Raw genomic sequence first — 18,761 nt, forward strand, 5'->3', positions numbered from 1 at the left:
AATTATACCACAGGGATCAACACTGTAAATAAAAGATTCAAAGCAACAAATGGGGGAAACTTTTGCCTGTGACATCTGAAACATCGGGCATCAAGCTCTTCTCCAAACTAAAACGTCCAGCCATGAAAAAAATCCAAGAGAAACAGAGGAATTTCGCTAAACCTTTGCAAAAATACATTCACCTCTGCCAGTAAAAGCCATTCCTTCACGGCGCCATTGGGATAATTCACCCTGTGTCTTGTTCATCTGTCACCCCACGGGCTTGGGGGAGGGTGGGGGGAGGATTTGTGTGTGTTTTCAGCACTGGTCTGTATGTGTGTATATATATAAAGAGAGGCCCAGATTTTGGCAGAAGTCCCTGACTGGAATGAAATAAAACTTTGTTTTGTTTAAGTGATCTGGTTGTGAGGGGGAAAGAGAGAGAGAGAAGGGAAACAAATAAAGATAGTTAAAAAAGTGAGTGTGAAAGAAATACTCAAGGGAGGCAAATAAAGGACTTTTTTATTGCTAATAACACGTGTTCGGGCATGTGCTTTGCACATTGTTAACCCACCTTGAAACCGGTAGATTTTTTTAAATCTGTCTTCTGGATATTGAGTTATTACAATTGAAATATGAAAAAAATTGCTTTAAAATATCTCTTTTACAGTTCGCACAGAAACCCTGAAGGATGATGGGTGATTTCATTCCTTGCTGTGGTTATATTCATAAATCGCCCCAATGGGTCGGGTTGGCTGCATACATGCTGCTGCCTGTGCATCGGGGTTATACTAACAGGGTGGATGGTTTCAGCAGCTGTCACGCTGATGGTTGCTGTTCATTTCACCAGGCTGGTTCTGCTCTCAGAAACCAAACAGGATGGAATTTTATGGCAGTGGGGGAATAAACCTGCAGAGGGAATAGAGAGTAGAGGTCAGATTCATTCTGGCAGCAGGAACATTCCTGCTTGCAACAAGTAGCAGGTAAGGCCCCAATTCAGGAAAGCATCCCTACACCAGGATGCACTTAAGCACATACTTAAGTATGCCTCTAAACAGCGATGGATTTAAGAAATGCTTAAGTGCTTTCCTTGAATAGGGCTTTAAATATTTGCAAGTCACTGCCACCCAGGATTTAATTTGTGGGGTGTTCAGGACTGCAGTTGTGTGCCTGATGTATGTACTCACGAATAACTGAGTGCAAAAGAGGCCAAGGCTGGCTATAGCCCTTGGTAACTCCCTAATTTGCAAGAACAATGGCAATAGGGCCCTGGAACGTTGAAATTCATTTGTCCTGCAGGGAGGTTTCTTTCGCTGCAGGGTGAATCCCATTGAATAACACTGAGCTCCTGTATTTAAAAAAAGGCATTGCCTTCCTGCAGGACAGGTGCAATATTAGGGCTGTGATTATGTGCAGTCTGGAATGGAACTCTAGAAAACCTGCCCTATGGCTGTTTTTCTTTTAAATTTGCGTGCGATTGTAAAAGTAAGGGGATCACTAGTCTCTGCCAGAGCCAGATATAATGCAGGAATTCACACAGACCAGCCGCTCCTGTGTTTCTTCACTTTCTCCTCAATCCCAGACAGAACATCAGTTCCATGTAAATTTCCCCAACGTACTTCTGCCAATGCATCCCAGACCAGCGTAGGATAGAGCAAACCAACCTGTTATTCTATTATCTTTTCAGCTGGAAACAAACACACTGAGAAAGACTGTTCTTATGGCATTTGCTGGACAACTGGAAACCTCATGAAAAAGCCAGTTCTTGGAGATTTACAGCCCTGTTTTGCAGACCCAAAGAGTCTTGTATTTACGGCACAGAACAAAAAGACTCAGATAAGTATGCAAAGCTTTTGGTGCTTCCCTACCACACACCAAGCCTCTAAATGTTTTGAGTTTCACTCGTCACCAGACCCTACTGTGACGTTACTGACATAACCTGTGTCCGTATAAATCATTGTCGCAACCACCGTTGTATATTTGCATCAAGTATTGTACAAAGGTTGTCATGTAAGGTGTCTATGGAAAGGTTATGATTTGCTAATTATGATTATGCTATCTGTGTGTGTATCATTTTTGTAGTTGAGGTTATGAATATTGACTATGTATTTGTATACTGATGTGTTTTGATTCTGAAGTAGCCGTAGTAAAGCATTTGGTCAGCTTCTTGAGAAAGAAGTTTTCAAGTTAAGGGCCCAATCAAGAAACACTTGACTGACAATAGACCTTGGGAGACTCCAATCCACATAAGAAGTCTTCCTGGGAACATTCAAGATTACAGGTGGCAGCCATGTTAAGTACTGAGTCATGCATGAACATGTGACTTGGCCATGTGACTCCAGACTCCATTTTGCTTTAGTTTTCCACAGTCAGAACAAAGAGGTGTTCTTACACCTGGAAGAGACTATAAAAGGCAGCTGCCTCCTCTCCATTTTGTCTTCAATCCTGCTTCTAACCTCTGGAGGGACTTTGCTACAAACGGAAGCTCTAAACAAAGGACTGAATGACCCATCCCTGCTGTGGATGTACTCCAGAGACTTGATTTGAACCTGCAGTTTATTCCATCACTGTTACAAGCCTGAACCAAGAACTTTGCCATTACTGTATGTAATTGATTCCATTTCACCAATTCTAGCTCTCATCTATCTCTTTTTCCTTTTATGAATAAACCTTTAGATTTTAGATTCTAAACAGCGTGATTTGTGGGTAAGATCTAATTTGTACATTAACCTGGATCTGGGGCTTTGGGATTGGGAGAACCTTTTTCTTTTACTGGGGTATTGGTTTTCATAACCATTCATCCACATAATGAGTGGCATCGGTGGGGATACTGGGAAACTGGAGTGTCTAAGGGAATTGCTTGTGTGACTTGTGGTTAGCCAGTGGGGTAAAACCAAAGTCTTCTCTGTTGGGCTGGTTTGGTTTGGTTTGGTTTGCTTTAATAGTAAAGGGACTCCAGCCTTGGGCTGTAACTGCCCTGCTTTAAGCAAGTTGTCCTGAATTGACACTCTTAGTTGTGTCCCACCAGAACCAGCCTCGTTACACCTACTTGAAATCCACCACCGGTTACTCCAAGCGTCAGTGTCCCAATGAAGTGAACCTACTTAACTAGAATGATGGTTTCATGATATCAAACAACCCCCTTACCAACCCATCCAACAATTCTTCTGTCCGGTTACCATAACAACAGACATCCACACAGGGCCTTTCACTCCAAATGCTCGACAAACACTGCAAACTGCATATTTCAAGGATCAAATGACGTTAATGCAAAATTAAGGTTGCATAGTAGAAAATCACAATTACACAGGTTGTGGCCATGCATCACTCCCGCAAGCAAAAGCCACCCCAAGAGAAAGCTCAGTGGCTAAGGGGAAGGTGGGCCCTGCCCTGCCCCTCCACTCCAGCCAGCAATGCTAGCCAGGTGCAAATGGTGCCTACACCTCCCTAGTTGTATAGATTGCTAATATGCTGGCCAGAGAGGTTAATGAAGCAATGACAACAGTGGGTGCTAGGGAAACAGGCAACAACCAAGTCAATCGTGCTGGAGGCGAACTGTGCAAACATTTTTAAATAAACCCTTAATTGAGCCCTGGTTTGCTACCCAGCAGTTCCCCTGGGACAACCTTTGCGGTACCCGCCTCAGTCATTCTCTAGGTGCGCTAGTGAAGCATTGGTGATTGGCGGTGTCGCCCAAGTTTTGCTTTGGGGATTCATTGAAGCCTGAAATTCAGTGGATGTGAACGCCCCATGAAATAAAGTTCCCCAAGGTCCAGGCATACCTGACCCACTGAACTTTGCCCAGCTCCAGCCTGCAGTTTGTCCATCGCGTCTGAATGACAGCACAGCGCCAGCTGACACCAGGCTGGGGCACTGATTCGTAGCTGACTCACCAATAGCCACAATTTTCCCCTTGAGGTTTCCTTTCAGGTAGCGACCCTGTCTAGCAGCAAAGGTCACATCCCTAGCTGTAATGGCTGCTGTCGTGTGTTTCAATGCATACCTCTTCCGGGAAGCATCTGCTCACGCATGGTGAAGTCCAATCTCACAAAGGAACCTTGGGCTAGAGGCAGGCAGATATAGTATTTCAGACATGTCCCATGTCCCACCGTGGAACAGGTTAATCATGGACTAGATGAAAATGACAGTGTTGTTTGGCCGAAGCGAAGTCATTCACTGATGTGGTGCTTTGCACCCTTCATCTCGAATTTGGTGCCAGACGATGGCTCGTGGCATTCTGCCCACTGAGCTGTTTGCGAGCTACTGGCCGGTGTGGAGAAAGTCAGACAGAATCATTATTCTCCATCGTTCATTGAGCTCTGCAAGGAAAAACAGCCACAATCAATGGACAAATCTCAGCAGTGGTTTGTCAGGTTGGCTGGGAGTCAGCAGCCCCAGTGGAAGTAGCACAGCTACCGTATTACTATGTCTTAGCTTTCTCCTTCCAGTCAAAGAGAGACAAAACGCAGGGCTCTTAGAGCTGACAGCAAACCAAAGTGCTGCTTCTTCAGTGCTCGGAAACACTCTCTGTTAAAGTGAAAGCCAGAGATGGGCATGAGACACAGCGTATGGACCCCAAAGCTCAAGTGGTTTCAGGTCCAGGGTTATGGTTTGACCCTTCCCAGAGCTATGGGCCAGCCACAAAGTTCAGATCCAGGTCGAGATATGAACTTCCTCCACACTCAGCGGTAGGCCCATCTACAATAAAACACCACCGTTCAATGAAGCTGTCCTGTTATAAAGGTCTGGTGGATAGGGCACTGGACTGAGACTCAGGACACTGGGATTCAATTTCCAGCTCAACCACTGGTTTCCAGTATGACCTTGGGCAGGACACTCAATCTGCTCTGTGCCTCAGTTCCCCATCTGTAAAATGGGACAATGCTTCCCTACCCTACAAGGGGTTTGCGGAGGATAAAAATCCATTCATGAAGGGGAGGCAGTGTTGCCAAGTGGTTAGAGCACTGGCCCGAGACCTGGGTTCTATTCCTGGCTCAGCCACTGGCCTGCTGGGTGACCTTGGGCAAGTCACTTTACCTTCATGCTCCTTAGTTTCCCATCTGTAAAATGGAGACAAAGATATTGATCTCCTTTGTAAAGTGGTTTAAGATCTATGCAGAAAAAGCGATCTTTAAGAATTAGGTATTATTAAGTAACTTACCCAAAGCTACAGAGTAAATCACTGTCAGAGCTAGGGTTAGACTGCAGGCATCCCTGACTCCCAGTTTGATGCTTAGTAGACTAGATGACGCTGCTTCTGTCATGGTCTTGCCCAAATTTTGGCCTTGAAAATAGATGATAGATCAGCAACTGGCGCTAACGCTGATCCCTACTCCCTACTGGGAACGTGCCATCTTCTGTTCTCTGGTCTCAACTAGCAAGAGAGATGTAGCTCTGTCTAGTTTCGATAAGCCGTGAAAAATTTGGATGCTTATCCAGACTGCAAATCTTGGTTAAACACCAAGTGTAAAATCTCCCTCTGGGTGGTGGTGGTGGTGGTGTTTGTGATTCCAACCCAGCCTGGAAGTAGGGAGTTTAGAATTGCTTAAAGTTGACAAAAATGGGGAGGAGACACTTCTCTGAACCATGCGCTCTTCAGAAACGATTCCGAGTGACGGCGCGGGTCAGTAATTACCATAGCCCAGCTTGCTCAGCCAGGACCAGTCACTGACAGCGGGCATTGGATGGGGCAGAGCAAGCTGCTATTGTGGCATTTTCCTCTTCCTGCCCCCTCTCTGTAACTCACTACTGCTGAATTACTGGCCGTCACCCCTCCCTGCCCCAGCTAACGGCAGGTAACTGAGGCAGACAAAAACTCTTCCAAAAACCTAGAACGAAGATGCCAGAGACAGTGAAGCTGAATAGGAGGAGGACTCACTATAACCTAATTCCCCACAGGGACATTAATTCAGCTCACAGCCCGTGATATCTTTTATATGCTGGTGACACGCCGTTGTATTTCTCCTTTCCCCTGTATATCCATAACCCTGTCTTGTCCCTGTTTCCTCAAGGATGAAAGCCGATTACCTCCGATTAAATATTCACTTCTCTTCAGACCCCTCCCAAATGCCTTCGTTTTCTCTGCCCTCTTTTCTAGGTTGATTGTCACAACTGTAGTGGTCACTCCTTACGAATGGCGCCCACGGGACATAAGTCCAGGATTTGCAGTATTCCCAGGTAGCCCCAGTGCTAAGTATTTACGGAATTTTTGGCAATACTGGTGTACAGTAAGTTAATTTAAGACAACACTGGCAAGTTTTTAAAGGGTCCCTTATGTTTAGAGTTGAATATCAGCTTTCTTCCTCCTGCCACATTCCCCGTGTGCAGACCTCGCCTCATAAACATCTCACAGGGCCCCAAGTTTAACTTTGATACAGCAAGATTTCTGGAACATGCTCGTGACCTCACACCTTGACTTCTGCAATGATATTTACAGTGCAGTGTTTCCAAGAGAATTGAGGCCAGCTTCAGGGTAACGCATACTCAGCTAAACAAGGAACAGCATCTGAAGTCAACCCAGTCCTGATGCCCCACTTAGCGAGCCTGGCTGCATTCTTTGTCCCAGGATACGTCTACATTGCAGTCAGAGGCGTGGCTGCAGTTCAGGGAAGCAAACCCGTGCCAGCTTTAATCGAGCTTGTATGGCTAAAAATAGCAGTGACAACGTCGTGGCATGTGTGGGGGCTGTGTCGGAATTGCAAGCTCTCACTTTAAGAATGTGTGTGGAGGGGGGGTGGGGGGGTTCCCCTGCTCCTGCTTGCAGGCTAGAGAGGCTCTGCAGGGACGTATGCAGAGTCAGACGGCAAAAAGCCAGTCTAAAACAAGGGTGTGTGTCAAGCTGTCTGGAGTGGCTCATGCCATAAGGACCAACTTCAGGGCAGACTGTTAAGAAGCAGGGCACAACCCCCACATTGGGTGTGTTCTACACTGAGATCTCACCAACCTGGTGTCAAGTGAACTCCTCAAACACTACAACAGCTTTACCACGGGCGTCACAGGCAGTCCCCTTGGGCACTCCTCTGTCCTGCTACCCAGGCAAGCCTGCCTGTGTGATAGATGGCCCCTTATACCAGTGGTTCTCAACCAGGAGTACACATACCCATGGGGGTACACAGAGGTCTTCCAGGGGATACATCAACTCATCTAGATATTTGCCTAGTTTTACCACAGGCTACGTAAAAAGTACTAGTGAAGTCAGTACAAACTAAAATTTAATACAGACAGAGACTTATTTATACTGCTCTATATACACTATAAACTGAAATGTGAGAACAATATTTATATGCCAATTGATTTATTTTATAACTATATGATAAAAATGAGAGCGTCAGCAATTTTTCGGTAATAGACATAAAAATACAGAAGTGTCACAGTGCACTGATTTTGTAAGCAAGTAGGTTTTTAAAGGAGGTGAAACTGGGGATATGCAAGACAAATCAGCCTCCTGAAAGGAACCCAGTAGTCTGGAAAGGTTGAGAGCCACTGCCTTATACCACTAATCACAGGAATATTCAGGTTACTCCCAGTCCCAAAGGCCCAGTCACTTACTCCATGTCAATTGCACCTCAGAGCTCAAACCAAAGACAACACTTGTTGCCAGTCATATAATAAATTAAAGATTTATTCACTAAGAAAAGAAATGAGAGGTATTTACAAGGTTAAAGCAGGTAAGTCAATGAGTTGAGTATTAGGTTTCAAAAAGTGCTAGAAGCTGCTGTAATGAGCAAGCTCTGTGTCCTTTAGGGCTAACCCAAGCTGAGCGGCTGGGAATCCCATGCTTATGCTTAGAAGTCTTGGCCTCTCCCTGAGTCGAGTAGCATAGGGACACAGTTCCTTCTGGCCAGGGATTTTTAGTTCCTTCCTCCACAGTTCAAACTGATGGCGCCCGTCTCCTCTTCATCAGTATGGGGGTGGGGGGCAATCAAGAAAGTCTTTGTCCTTTGATGTTTCACATTGGCTCATTTGGTTTCAGTGGGCCTTCTGGTGCCCAGGATCAACTCTTTCCATTAATTAATGCTTCTTTCCTTTCCGACGAGTTACCCAGTTACAGAAGTTTACAATGCAAACACTCAGTATAACTTTATACCATGGAAAGCAGACATGATGAGATCAATACATGCAGCATCCTACAAGCATTTCATCAAGTCTAAACCCTAAACACATTCTTATAAAGTTAACATCTATTTTAACAGTGCTAACCCACAGGTGAGCCAGACTGGTTTCCAGCTATGCCTTGTTCAGTGAGGTGCAAGGGCCTTGGCATGAGCTGGCACCTCTTCTGCAAGCATTACAGGGTGAATTGGTCATCACTGCCTTAGGGAGCAGCTTGCTTTGTCTCTCTCTGGTCTTGGTTACTGGGTAGTATTGTTGTGGATTATAAGAATAAAAAGTAGTGTTAAGTTGCAAAAAAGAACTAGATATAATCCTGGAGGGTAGGTCCATCAATGGCTATTAGATTGGCAAGGATGGTGACCCTAGCCTCTGTTTGTCAGAAGCTGGGAATGAGCGACAGGATGGATCACATGATGATTACCTGTTCTGTTCATTCCTTCTGGGGCACCTGGCATTAGCCACGGTCAGAAGACAGGATACTGGGCTAGCTGGACCTGTGTTCTGACCCAGTATGGCCGTTCTTATGCTCTTAACCTTCCAGCAAGAGAGAGTGTTTTATGTTTGTATCCAGTTTCTCTATGTGTATACTGTGAACATAACAGCACACAATGCAGCATGAATTGCACAAACCCATCCAGGAGTCTGGCTACTTATTCATGTTGCTAGCCCAGACTAGGGTTTGTGCCGCCGCATCTTCCCTGTTATTTTTAGCCACATGAGCTAAATTACAGCCAGCGCAAGTCTGCTGACTGAGCTGCAATCATACATCTGATTGCAACATAGACAGCCCTTCGATCTCTGCAACTCTGCGCGCACGAGACAACAGGAAGCATGGCACTGAAGAGTGACCTCCAGGCTGTGCGGCAACTTTGAAGTTCCTGCTGATGCTTAACACTTGATGGCACATGCACTGGGCTTTCAAAATCTTCACCTCAGCCGCACTAATCAGCCCAACCTCTGCTCCTGGCCTTTTTCATTTTTAAGGCTAGAAATTGCATCCGAATGTTTGGGTGCAAGCATCGGATCCGAAACAGGGATATGCTCTAGTTCAAACTAGAATTAATTCACACAAGCCCTAGGGCCTGCTTTCAGGTGTGAAAGTAACTTTCAACACTTACCAGTACGGGGGCCGGCTCTGGCTGCCAGAAGGGGCGGGGCCTCAAGTGGAAGGGGCGGGGCATCAGCGTCCCCCAGCCAGCCCATCTGCACTGCCTGGCCCGCGCCGCCTGGAGCTCCAGCGGCGATTTAAAGGGCCTGTGGCTCTGGCCAGAGCCACAGGCCCTTTTAAATCATGGCCCCGGGGCAATTGCTCCTTTTGCCCCCTCCCCCCCCGTCGGCAGCCCACGGGGGGGGGGGGGGGGCAAAATGGGCAGCACTTTAAGCAGGGTCCTTTGCCGCAGCAGCGCTTTAATGTTGCAGCCCCTTTTGTGCCCCTCCATCGGCAGCCCTGCCGCTAGGGACCCGGCAGGACTGCTGATGTGGGGGGTGGGCGCAAAAGGGGTAGCGTCATGACATCCACTGAGTACAGGCCAGTACCGACGTCCACTTTTTACCAGTATGCTGTACTGGCTCACTTTCACCCCTGCCTGCTTTGTACAACCTAGAGCATCACAAAGGTCCGTTGTGGCCTTATAATCTATGAAAAATCAGCCTCCTGGACCTTCAGTCTTTTTCACAGAACGGCTCAAATTGCTGCTGATTGGCCACGGCTGCTGTTGATTTCCCTCTCACTAAACTGAATGGACATTGTTCACCATGACTTACAGTGAGAGGGTCAAATTGATCTTCAAAATCAATCGACTTGTGCCTGCTTTCACAGGGGGTGAATTTGGCCCCAAGGGTTGAAAAGATGCAAGGAAAGCTTGCTGATGACAACTAAAACGCTCTCCGGAGAACATGTGGTGCCCTCCCCCTCGTTAGTTCCTTTCGCGCCTTCTTTTTTCGTTAGCAATGTAGCCTCCCCGTTTGCTTTGTCCCCTGTAACCGGTGCTCCATTTACCAAGATCATTCTTTTCCCCGGAGCCACATTAAGCCACTCTCAGAGACACCATCTCAGCATTTTTATATCCCGCCTTTTAGCACTGTAATGCAAGCAGGGGGTTTTACATCCCAGCTCTTCTCCGTCACATGCAGCTTCGCTGATCCAAGTGAGGGATGGAGGCGTGTCATTGATGTCAAGCCTTTCATTCAGAAGAGGAAAGCCAATAAATTCTGCAGCAGCCCGTCTTGCTCTTCAAGGATTTTTCATCCCTGTTTGAAACCTCAGCCACTTTTCCAGCCCCATTGGAGTCAGACAATGATTTCTTCCCTGCAGCTCTTGCCTTGTTCCTTTCATGTTTTTCCACTGGAGAAAAAACAATGCCACCATCCCTGCAACAAGAATATGAAGATTGATCATTTTCCCCAACAGAAAATGACTTCATTCATTCGTTCTCTGCAAAAAAATTAAATCAGCAGTGACCCTTATAAAAAAAAAAATCGGATGGGCCAGATAAATCAGCGAAGTTCCACTGACTTCAGAGGAGCTATACAAACTTACATCAACTGAGTATCTGGCCTGTCGACGCTGGGTCTTCTTTCCCTTCACACAACAATAATACACCTCTCCCTCGATCTAACGCGACCCGATAGAACATGAATTCGGATACAATGCGGTAAAGCAGTGCTCCGGGGGGGCGGGGCTGCGCACTCCGGTGGATCAAAGCAAGTTCTATATAACACGGTTTCATCTATAATGTGGTAAATTTTTTTGGCTCCCGAGGACAGCGTTATATCGAGGTAGAGGTGTAGTATGAAATAAACCAGTGATTCTCAAGCAAGGGTACACATACCCCTGGGGGTACACAGAGGTCTTCCAGGGGGGACCCCAACTCCTCTAGATATTTGCCTAGGTTTACAACAGGCTACATAAAAAGCACTAGTCAAGTTGGTACAAACTAAAATTTCATACGATAATGACCGGTTTATACTGCTCTATACGTTGAAATTTAAGTACAATATTTATATTCCAATTGATTTACTATATGGTACATTATTTTTGAAAACTCCTGGCGATCGGGGGAGGTCCCAGATGACTGGAAAAAGGCTAATGTAGTGCCCATCTTTAAAAAAGGGAAGGAGGAGGATCCGGGGAACTACAGGCCAGTCAGCCTCACCTCAGTCCCTGGAAAAATCATGGAGCAGGTCCTCAAGGAATCAATTATGAAACATTTAGAGGAGAGGAAAGTGATCAGGAACAGTCAGCATGGATTCACGAAGGGGAAGTCGTGCCTGACTAACCTAATTGCCTTCTATGATGAGATAACTGGCTCTGTGGATGAGGGGAAAGCAGTGGATGTGTTATTCCTTGACTTTAGCAAAGCTTTTGATACGGTCTCCCACAGTATTCTTGCCGCCAAGTTAAAGAAGTATGGGCTGGATGAATGGACTGTAAGGTGGATAGAAAGCTGGCTAGATCATCGGGCTCAACGGGTAGTGATCAATGGCTCCATGTCTAGTTGGCAGCCGGTTTCAAGCGGAGTGCCCCAAGGGTCGGTTCTGGGGCCGGTTTTGTTTAATATCTTTATTAATGATCTGGAGGATGGTGTGGACTGCACTCTCAGCAAGTTTGCAGATGACACTAAACTAGGAGGCGTGGTAGATACACTAGAGGGTAGGGATCGGATACAGAGGGACCTAGACAAATTAGAGGATTGGGCCGAAAAAAACCTGATGAGGTTCAACAAGGACAAGTGCAGAGTCCTGCACTTAGGACGGAAGAATCCCATGCACTGCTACAGACTAGGGACCGAATGGCTAGGTAGCAGTTCTGCAGAAAAGGACCTAGGGGTCACAGTGGACGAGAAGCTGGATATGAGTCAACAGTGTGCTCTTGTTGCCAAGAAGGCTAACGGCATTTTGGGCTGTATAAGTAGGGGCATTGCCAGCAGATCGAGGAACGTGATCGTTCCCCTTTATTCGACATTGGTGAGGCCTCATCTGGAATACTGTGTCCAGTTTTGGGCCCCACACTACAAGAAGGATGTGGAAAAATTGGAAAGAGTCCAGCGGAGGGCAACAAAAATGATTAGGGGTCTGGAGCACATGACTTATGAGGAGAGGCTGAGGGAACTGGGATTGTTTAGTCTCCAGAAGAGAAGAATGAGGGGGGATTTGATAGCAGCCTTCAACTACCTGAAGGGGGGTTCTAAAGAGGATGGAGCTCGGCTGTTCTCAGTGGTGGCAGATGACAGAACAAGGAGCAGTGGTCTCAAGTTGCAGTGGGGGAGGTCCAGGTTGGATATCAGGAAAAACTATTTCACTAGGAGGGTGGTGAAACACTGGAATGTGTTACCTAGGGAGGTGGTGGAGTCTCCTTCCTTGGAGGTTTTTAAGGCCCGGCTTGACAAAGCCCTGGCTGGGATGATTTAGCTGGGAATTGGTCCTGCTTTGAGCAGGGGGTTGGACTAGATGACCTCTTGAGGTCCCTTCCAACTCTGATATTCTATGATTCTATGTGGGCCAGGACCCTTGCTGGTGCCGGGGAGAAAGAGGGAAAGGGTTGGTGGGTCTGGCAAGGCTCCCTACCCAGCTCCATGTGTCCCTGCAGTTCCTAGGCAGTGGAGGGGCTGGGGGCACCATTCAATGCTCCCACCACAAGTGCCGGCTGCGCAGCTCCCATTAGCCAGGAACCGCAGTCAATGGGCAGGGGCGGGAGCTGCGGGGGTGGGCAGTGCGTGGTGCACTGGCCCCTCCGCCGCCTAGGAGCTGCAGAGCCATGCCAGTGAGAGCCAGGGGAGCCCCCCACCCCAAGGTAAGAGCTCCCTCGGACCCGCCAACTCCCCCCCCCCCAGCCTTGAGCCCTCTCGCGCACACCCACACTGCTGCTGCTGGCTGACTAATAGTGGCAATTAAGGATAGTTTTCTATTTCTAAAATTGGATTCACAAGACACTGTTTTATCAAGACACCACCCTGACCCCTCTACCTGTTCATTGCACTCCTTTCCCTCTACCCTTTGTTTGCCTAGAAGTTGTAGGCTTGCTTCAGGAATTACTGGGTGAAATTGCATGGCCTGTGTTATACACATCAGACTGGACTACTTAATAGACCTTCTGGTCTTAAAAAATCTATGGAAAAGGCTTGGGACAGGAGTCATGCCTTCCTTTAGGTCTGGGAAGCACCTAGCACATTGCGGGTACTACAGAAAACAATAACTTAAATGCTGCTGCTCCGTGCTACTTCCTTTATTTTTTAGCCCTAAGGAGGCCAACACCTAAAATGCTGGAAGTCGGAGCTGGCGCATTTCATCAGCAGCTGCCTTCGCTGCTCCTTTTTTACTGCATTTATGGAAATCATATGCAATGCCCCCGTAAGCAGGCAACTGACTTCGTGACAGCTCTCTTGCCCTGATGCAAGTGTAACCCACTTGGTGTGGTGCTCTGTCCCCCTCTAGTGGTGATGGCAGGGCCACAGAGAGAGGCTCATGGGTTTACATGCAGCGGTCTCAGAGCATGCAGGCAAGTTCAGGCTGTTCACACGCACACAGGCTTGGGCAAGAGCAAACCCTGACTCATCAGGCATCGTGCATGTGTAACCCACTGGCCAGGGTCAGTGCATGCTACACCCACCAGTGGGTTACACATGTGCAAGTCAGGTACACGCTAAAGCCACATCTTAGCATGCAGGGGTTTGAAAGTCTGGACCATGGTACTCATCCATGAAACATCTGAACAGCCTGGATGGGTACGTACTCATGTCCCTACCTTCTCCCACTGCCCTGCTCTACTTTTAGCAGGATAGCTCGATCAGAGTGACTGTCTCCTCAAACTGGGAATCTGCCCCTAGTAATAAAATGGAAGGCAGAAAACCTTCCCAACCACGAAAAGGCAAAATCTAGAGGCCACAGTGGGTTTCTTTAATGTAGTGGGTGCCATGACCCCTGGGTCTCAACCCAGATCCACAGAGTTCCTGGAGAAACAGAGTCATCACACTCCAACCCACCATCCAATGGTGGACTAGAACCAGGCCTCCTTGAAGCCCAGCTCAGATAGAAGGCTCCATCTCTGGGCCCTGATTGGTGGAACACCAGAGCTCCTGATTGACTTGTTCCTCTGACTTAAGCCATGAGGAAGAACAGGAAATCGTCTGTACAACTGGGTTCCACCCTGCTTTGGACTGCTCACCTGGTATTACCTGCTCCTGACCTCCCCTCTTCTGCTGGTTTCTTGCATCAGCCTATTTACTGGTATCCGACTTGTGCTTCCTGATTTCCAGATCATCTCCTGACCCTCACCCCTGGTTTCCTGACTTAGTCAGATACTCAGTTCCTGTGCTCCTGTTCTGAACCCTGGCTGGCATGGGAACCCAGCTCCTGCCCTGTGCTAGCCACTAGACCTGGCCATCCTGTCTTGGGCTTGACAGTTGGTACTTGAAATTAATTTAGTGCTGGCAAAATGTGCCAAGTCTACAGAGGCCTTCAGTCCCTTCGGCTATTTAGCCACGGAATAGACAACATGGGCAGCTGATGTACATGTCTGGCCTATGTTTCCTCAGCAACCAGCCTCAATCCTGACCAGCCGGGGCCCCACCGAGTGATGAGAGAGTAGAACAATCTGCATGGCTATTTACTGCTTGGCCTCCTTGCACTGAAATTGCTAACAATAGGGGCCAATGAGTGCCTTTGTGATGGTCATTGCTGCAACGTGGATATTTGTGCAGTGGTCTAAGCCAAAGCCCATTGAAGTCAATGGAAGTGTTTACAGTACACTGACTTCAGGTCTTAGGAACCACACTGAGGTACCAACTCATGACACACAAGCCACCAAAGAGCAATCTGATGGTGAGCGAGCGAAGCTGTGCACACCATGAGCACCAGGAATGTGTCTCGATGTAAGGTTTGAACAACAGGAAACTGGCAGGCTTTCAGCGTGAAAAGGCACAAACCCTAACAAAAACACACCACCTCTGAATGCAGATAAATCAGGTGCTAGAAGATTAACTTTTCACCAGTTAAATGCAAACAGCTTTGCTCTCATATGGTAACTGCAAAACATTTATTGCAATGACTCTGAGGTTCCTACAATGACAATTATTTAAATGGATGTGAGCGTGGAGGGCATCAGTTAAAGATATTTGCCAGAATCAGCCTATGTTTAAGTTATGCTGACAGCAACTGCATAATGACAGCGCAGAATCCAGATGTTACAAAAGAAGGAATACCTCAGATGGGTCTCTGCTTTTTCTCCCTGGGACCTAGTTATTTAAACAATGGGCCAGATTCTCAGCTGGTTTAAATCAGCATAGCTCCATTGAAGTCAATGGAGCTACACCATCTGAAGATCTGGCCCCTTAACTTTAAAAACCTGGAGGGAAATCTTGGCTTCATTGAAGTGAATGGCAAAATTCCCCATACACTTCCCTGGAGCCAGGATTTTGCTCCTGGGGAAAACATACCAAATGGGGAAGTCCCATCAGCTATCACTCTCTTTCCCTCCCTATTACTATCTCTGCATTCTCGCTCCTTTCTTGCCAGTCTTTTCTGGTCCCCGGTATTGGACTCAAATCACAAGACTCTCTAAAACCAGTGCTACAACTTCAATACAATCCAAGCACCCCCATAAAGAGCTAAACAACATAGCGGGAGCTTGTGACTGAAAGCACCCCCTGTAGTCACGCCCAACACGCTATTGTAATAATCTTTGTACAAAATATGCTTTCTGAGGCATCATTTGAAAACTAACGCACTGGTCAATCATAGCATGAGGAAATGCGTGTAGCAACATTCTCTGTCAAGTTCTAAACACGAGCTAAAATTCGGTCTGAAATGTGTTTACCAGACAAGTCAGGGTAAACCAGTTTTTCAGAGACTAAGCACAAGCTTAGAGCCATGACCTCTAGGCAGGTGCCTTCAAAGTTGCTGGGCACTCAAGTGGCCATTTTTTGGCAAGGAAGGGGAGCAGGAACAAACAGATCTGCATCTTACCAAACAACAACACAGAACCTCTGTCACCACGAGATACCATGACTCAAATTAATTCCCACTGTGAGGTTAATCTAGGGGTAACCCTTAGGGCAATGCATTTTCAAAAGAGACTGAACTATAAAAATGAGGGTGCAAAACCAGCCCAAGTTATCTCTCCCTATCCATCTCTCTCCCTTTCACCTAAGACGACAAAACAAACAGACTTCGGGAGCAGATCCTGGCCTGAGCATTTGGTCAGCAAGGTTACTGGGAACATGTGGTAAAGGACTTCTCCTTGAACCAAGTCTAGTTTATGTTTTAGTAGTAGGAAGTGTTTTATCTTTATTTCTCTTGTAATCCAGGAGACGGCCAGACAGTGCAGAACACACATTTTGGGAGGAAATCTGGGACTGGGAGTGTGTTGAGATCACCCTGCAAGTGATAACCAAGGCTGGTGGAAGCCAAAGTGTGACTGGCAGGCTGCAGCTACACACAGACACTCAGGGTGTTACCTGCATGCTGGAAGGCTGTTTGCGAACAGCCCAGGTGGGAGCTACAGCAACTAAGCAACATGAGGCACCCAAGTTTGCAGGGCAGAGGTGAGACACAGCCCTTCACTGGTGTGGATTGCACAATGGAATGTCACGGAGATGAAATGTTGATCACACTCATTCTGGATAGTCACTGCCCATCTCATATTTATGCAGCTGTGTCATCTTGTTGTTGTTATAACTGAAGCTAAACAGGCTAGGACAGGGTCAGTACTTGGATGAGAGACCTACACGCTCTGCTCAGGTGCTGATGGTGGTCTGTAGTGGCACTCAACCAATGTCCTACCATGTTATTAGAGGACAGAGCTGCTGAAGGTGCCCTTTCTGGTGAGATATGGAGCTAGTGGCATCTGTTGGAAGAGTAACACGGTATGAAAAAGATTAGCCTGTTTTTTTTTCTGACCAAATTTCAGCAAGGGTAATTACATACTACAGTAACTCCTCACTTAACACAGGTTTCAGAGTAGCAGCCGTGTTAGTCTGTATCCGCAAAAAGAACAGGAGTACTTGTGGCACCTTAGAGACTAACAAATTTATTAGAGCATAAGCTTTTTTGTCTGGATGCATATGCATCCGAAGAAGTGGGCTGTAGCCCACGAAAGCTTATGCTCTAATAAATTTGTTAGTCTCTAAGGTGCCACAAGTACTCCTGTTCTTTTCACTTAACACTGTAGTTATGTTCCTGAAAAATGTGACTTTAAGCAAAACGATGTTAAGCGAATCCAATTTCCCCATAAGAATTAATGTAAATAGGGAGGGTTAGGTTTCAGAGAAATTTTCTCCAGACAAAAAACTATATATTATATAGATATACACACAGTATACATTTTAAACAAACAATTGAATACTGTTCACAGCTATGATGATTGTGAAGCTTGGTTGAGGTGGTGAAGTTAGAGGGTGGAAGAGGGTGGGATATTTCCCAGGGAATGCCTTGCTGCTAAATCAGTGGTTCTCAAACTTTTGTACTGGTGATCCCTTTCACATAGCAAGTCTCTGAGTGCAACCTCCCCCCCTATAAATTAAAAATATTTTTTTATATATTTAACAGCATTATTATAAATGCTGGAGGCAAAGCAGGGTTTGGGGTGGACGCTGACAGCTCGTGACCCCCCATGTAATAACCTCGTGACCCCCTGAGGGGTCCCGACCCCCAGTTTGAGAACCCCTGTGCTAAAGGATGAACTAGCACTGGGCTGAGCCCTCAAGGGTTAATACATTGTTGTTAATGTAGCCTCTCACTCTACAAGGCAGCAGGAATGGAGGGGAGGGGAGACAGCACAGCAGACAGAGACAGACACACACACCTTGTGTGTGGGAGAGACAGAGAAATGCACACTGCCCCTTTAAGTAAGCTGACCCACTCTTAAGTGCATTGTCTTGGATCAGGAAGTTGAGACAGCAGCTGCTGCCCCAGGCTCTCTGTCTCTCTCCATCTGTGTCCCCTCCCTGCTCTATATGGAGAAGGGGTAAGCAGGGTGTAGGAGCAGGGGGGAAGAGGGACACCCTGGCATTAGCCCCCCACACACCGCACAGCAAGCAGGAGTCTTGGGGAGCAGCTCCAAGGCAGAGGACAGGAGCAGCATATGGCAGTGGGGGGAGGGACAGCTGCAATTGCTAGCCTGCTGGGCAGCTGCGGCACAGGGAATTTAGGGGAGCGGGGAGCTGATAGGGGGGCTGCCGGTCCACGCCCCCACCAGCTAGCTGCAACGGGCTGCTCTTCCTGCAAGCAGTGGACAAAGCAGGCGGCTGCCAAAGACGTTAGAAGGGAGCATTGCACAACTTTAAACGAGCATGTTCCCTAATTCATCAGCAACGTTACAACGTTAACCAGGACGACTTTAAGTGAGGGGTTACTGTACAGATTCTTCTCGAAGTTTTGACTGGACTCTGTGGTAGCGGTTATATATTCGTTTAAGCTTGTAATGAGCTTTGGGAACCTTCGGGATGAAGCTTCATGTAAAGTATCATTATTGCAATCAGTCTGCTAACAATGCTCAGTCTAAATATTTATAGTACATTGGTTCTAGCTCCGATCTCACGGTGCCATGGGCTCTGATGCTGGCAATGGCTTGCTGTGAAATCCAAGACCATTCTGGCAGGCACTTATGTTTTGATCCTTATACTAAGGATACTAACAAACAGGAAACTATGAATTAACAAGGGCCAAATCATAAG

General features: G+C 47.0%; 1 long non-coding RNA gene across 2 annotated transcripts in view; it reads right to left on the bottom strand.

Moving 5' to 3' along the window:
• Positions 1–503: 503 nt before the first annotated feature.
• LOC122173725 (uncharacterized) overlaps positions 504–18,761 on the bottom strand; it is a 37,056-nt gene continuing 18,798 nt past the window's right edge. For both annotated transcript variants that reach the window (XR_010597912.1, XR_010597911.1), the window contains exons 3-4: positions 3,983–4,298; positions 504–888 (exon numbers count right to left, since the gene is read on the bottom strand). This is a non-coding gene — a long non-coding RNA (uncharacterized LOC122173725). The remainder of the gene's footprint in view (positions 889–3,982; positions 4,299–18,761) is intronic.

Source organism: Chrysemys picta, chromosome 1 (assembly GCF_011386835.1).
Source record: "Chrysemys picta bellii isolate R12L10 chromosome 1, ASM1138683v2, whole genome shotgun sequence".
NCBI lineage: Eukaryota > Metazoa > Chordata > Testudines > Emydidae > Chrysemys > Chrysemys picta.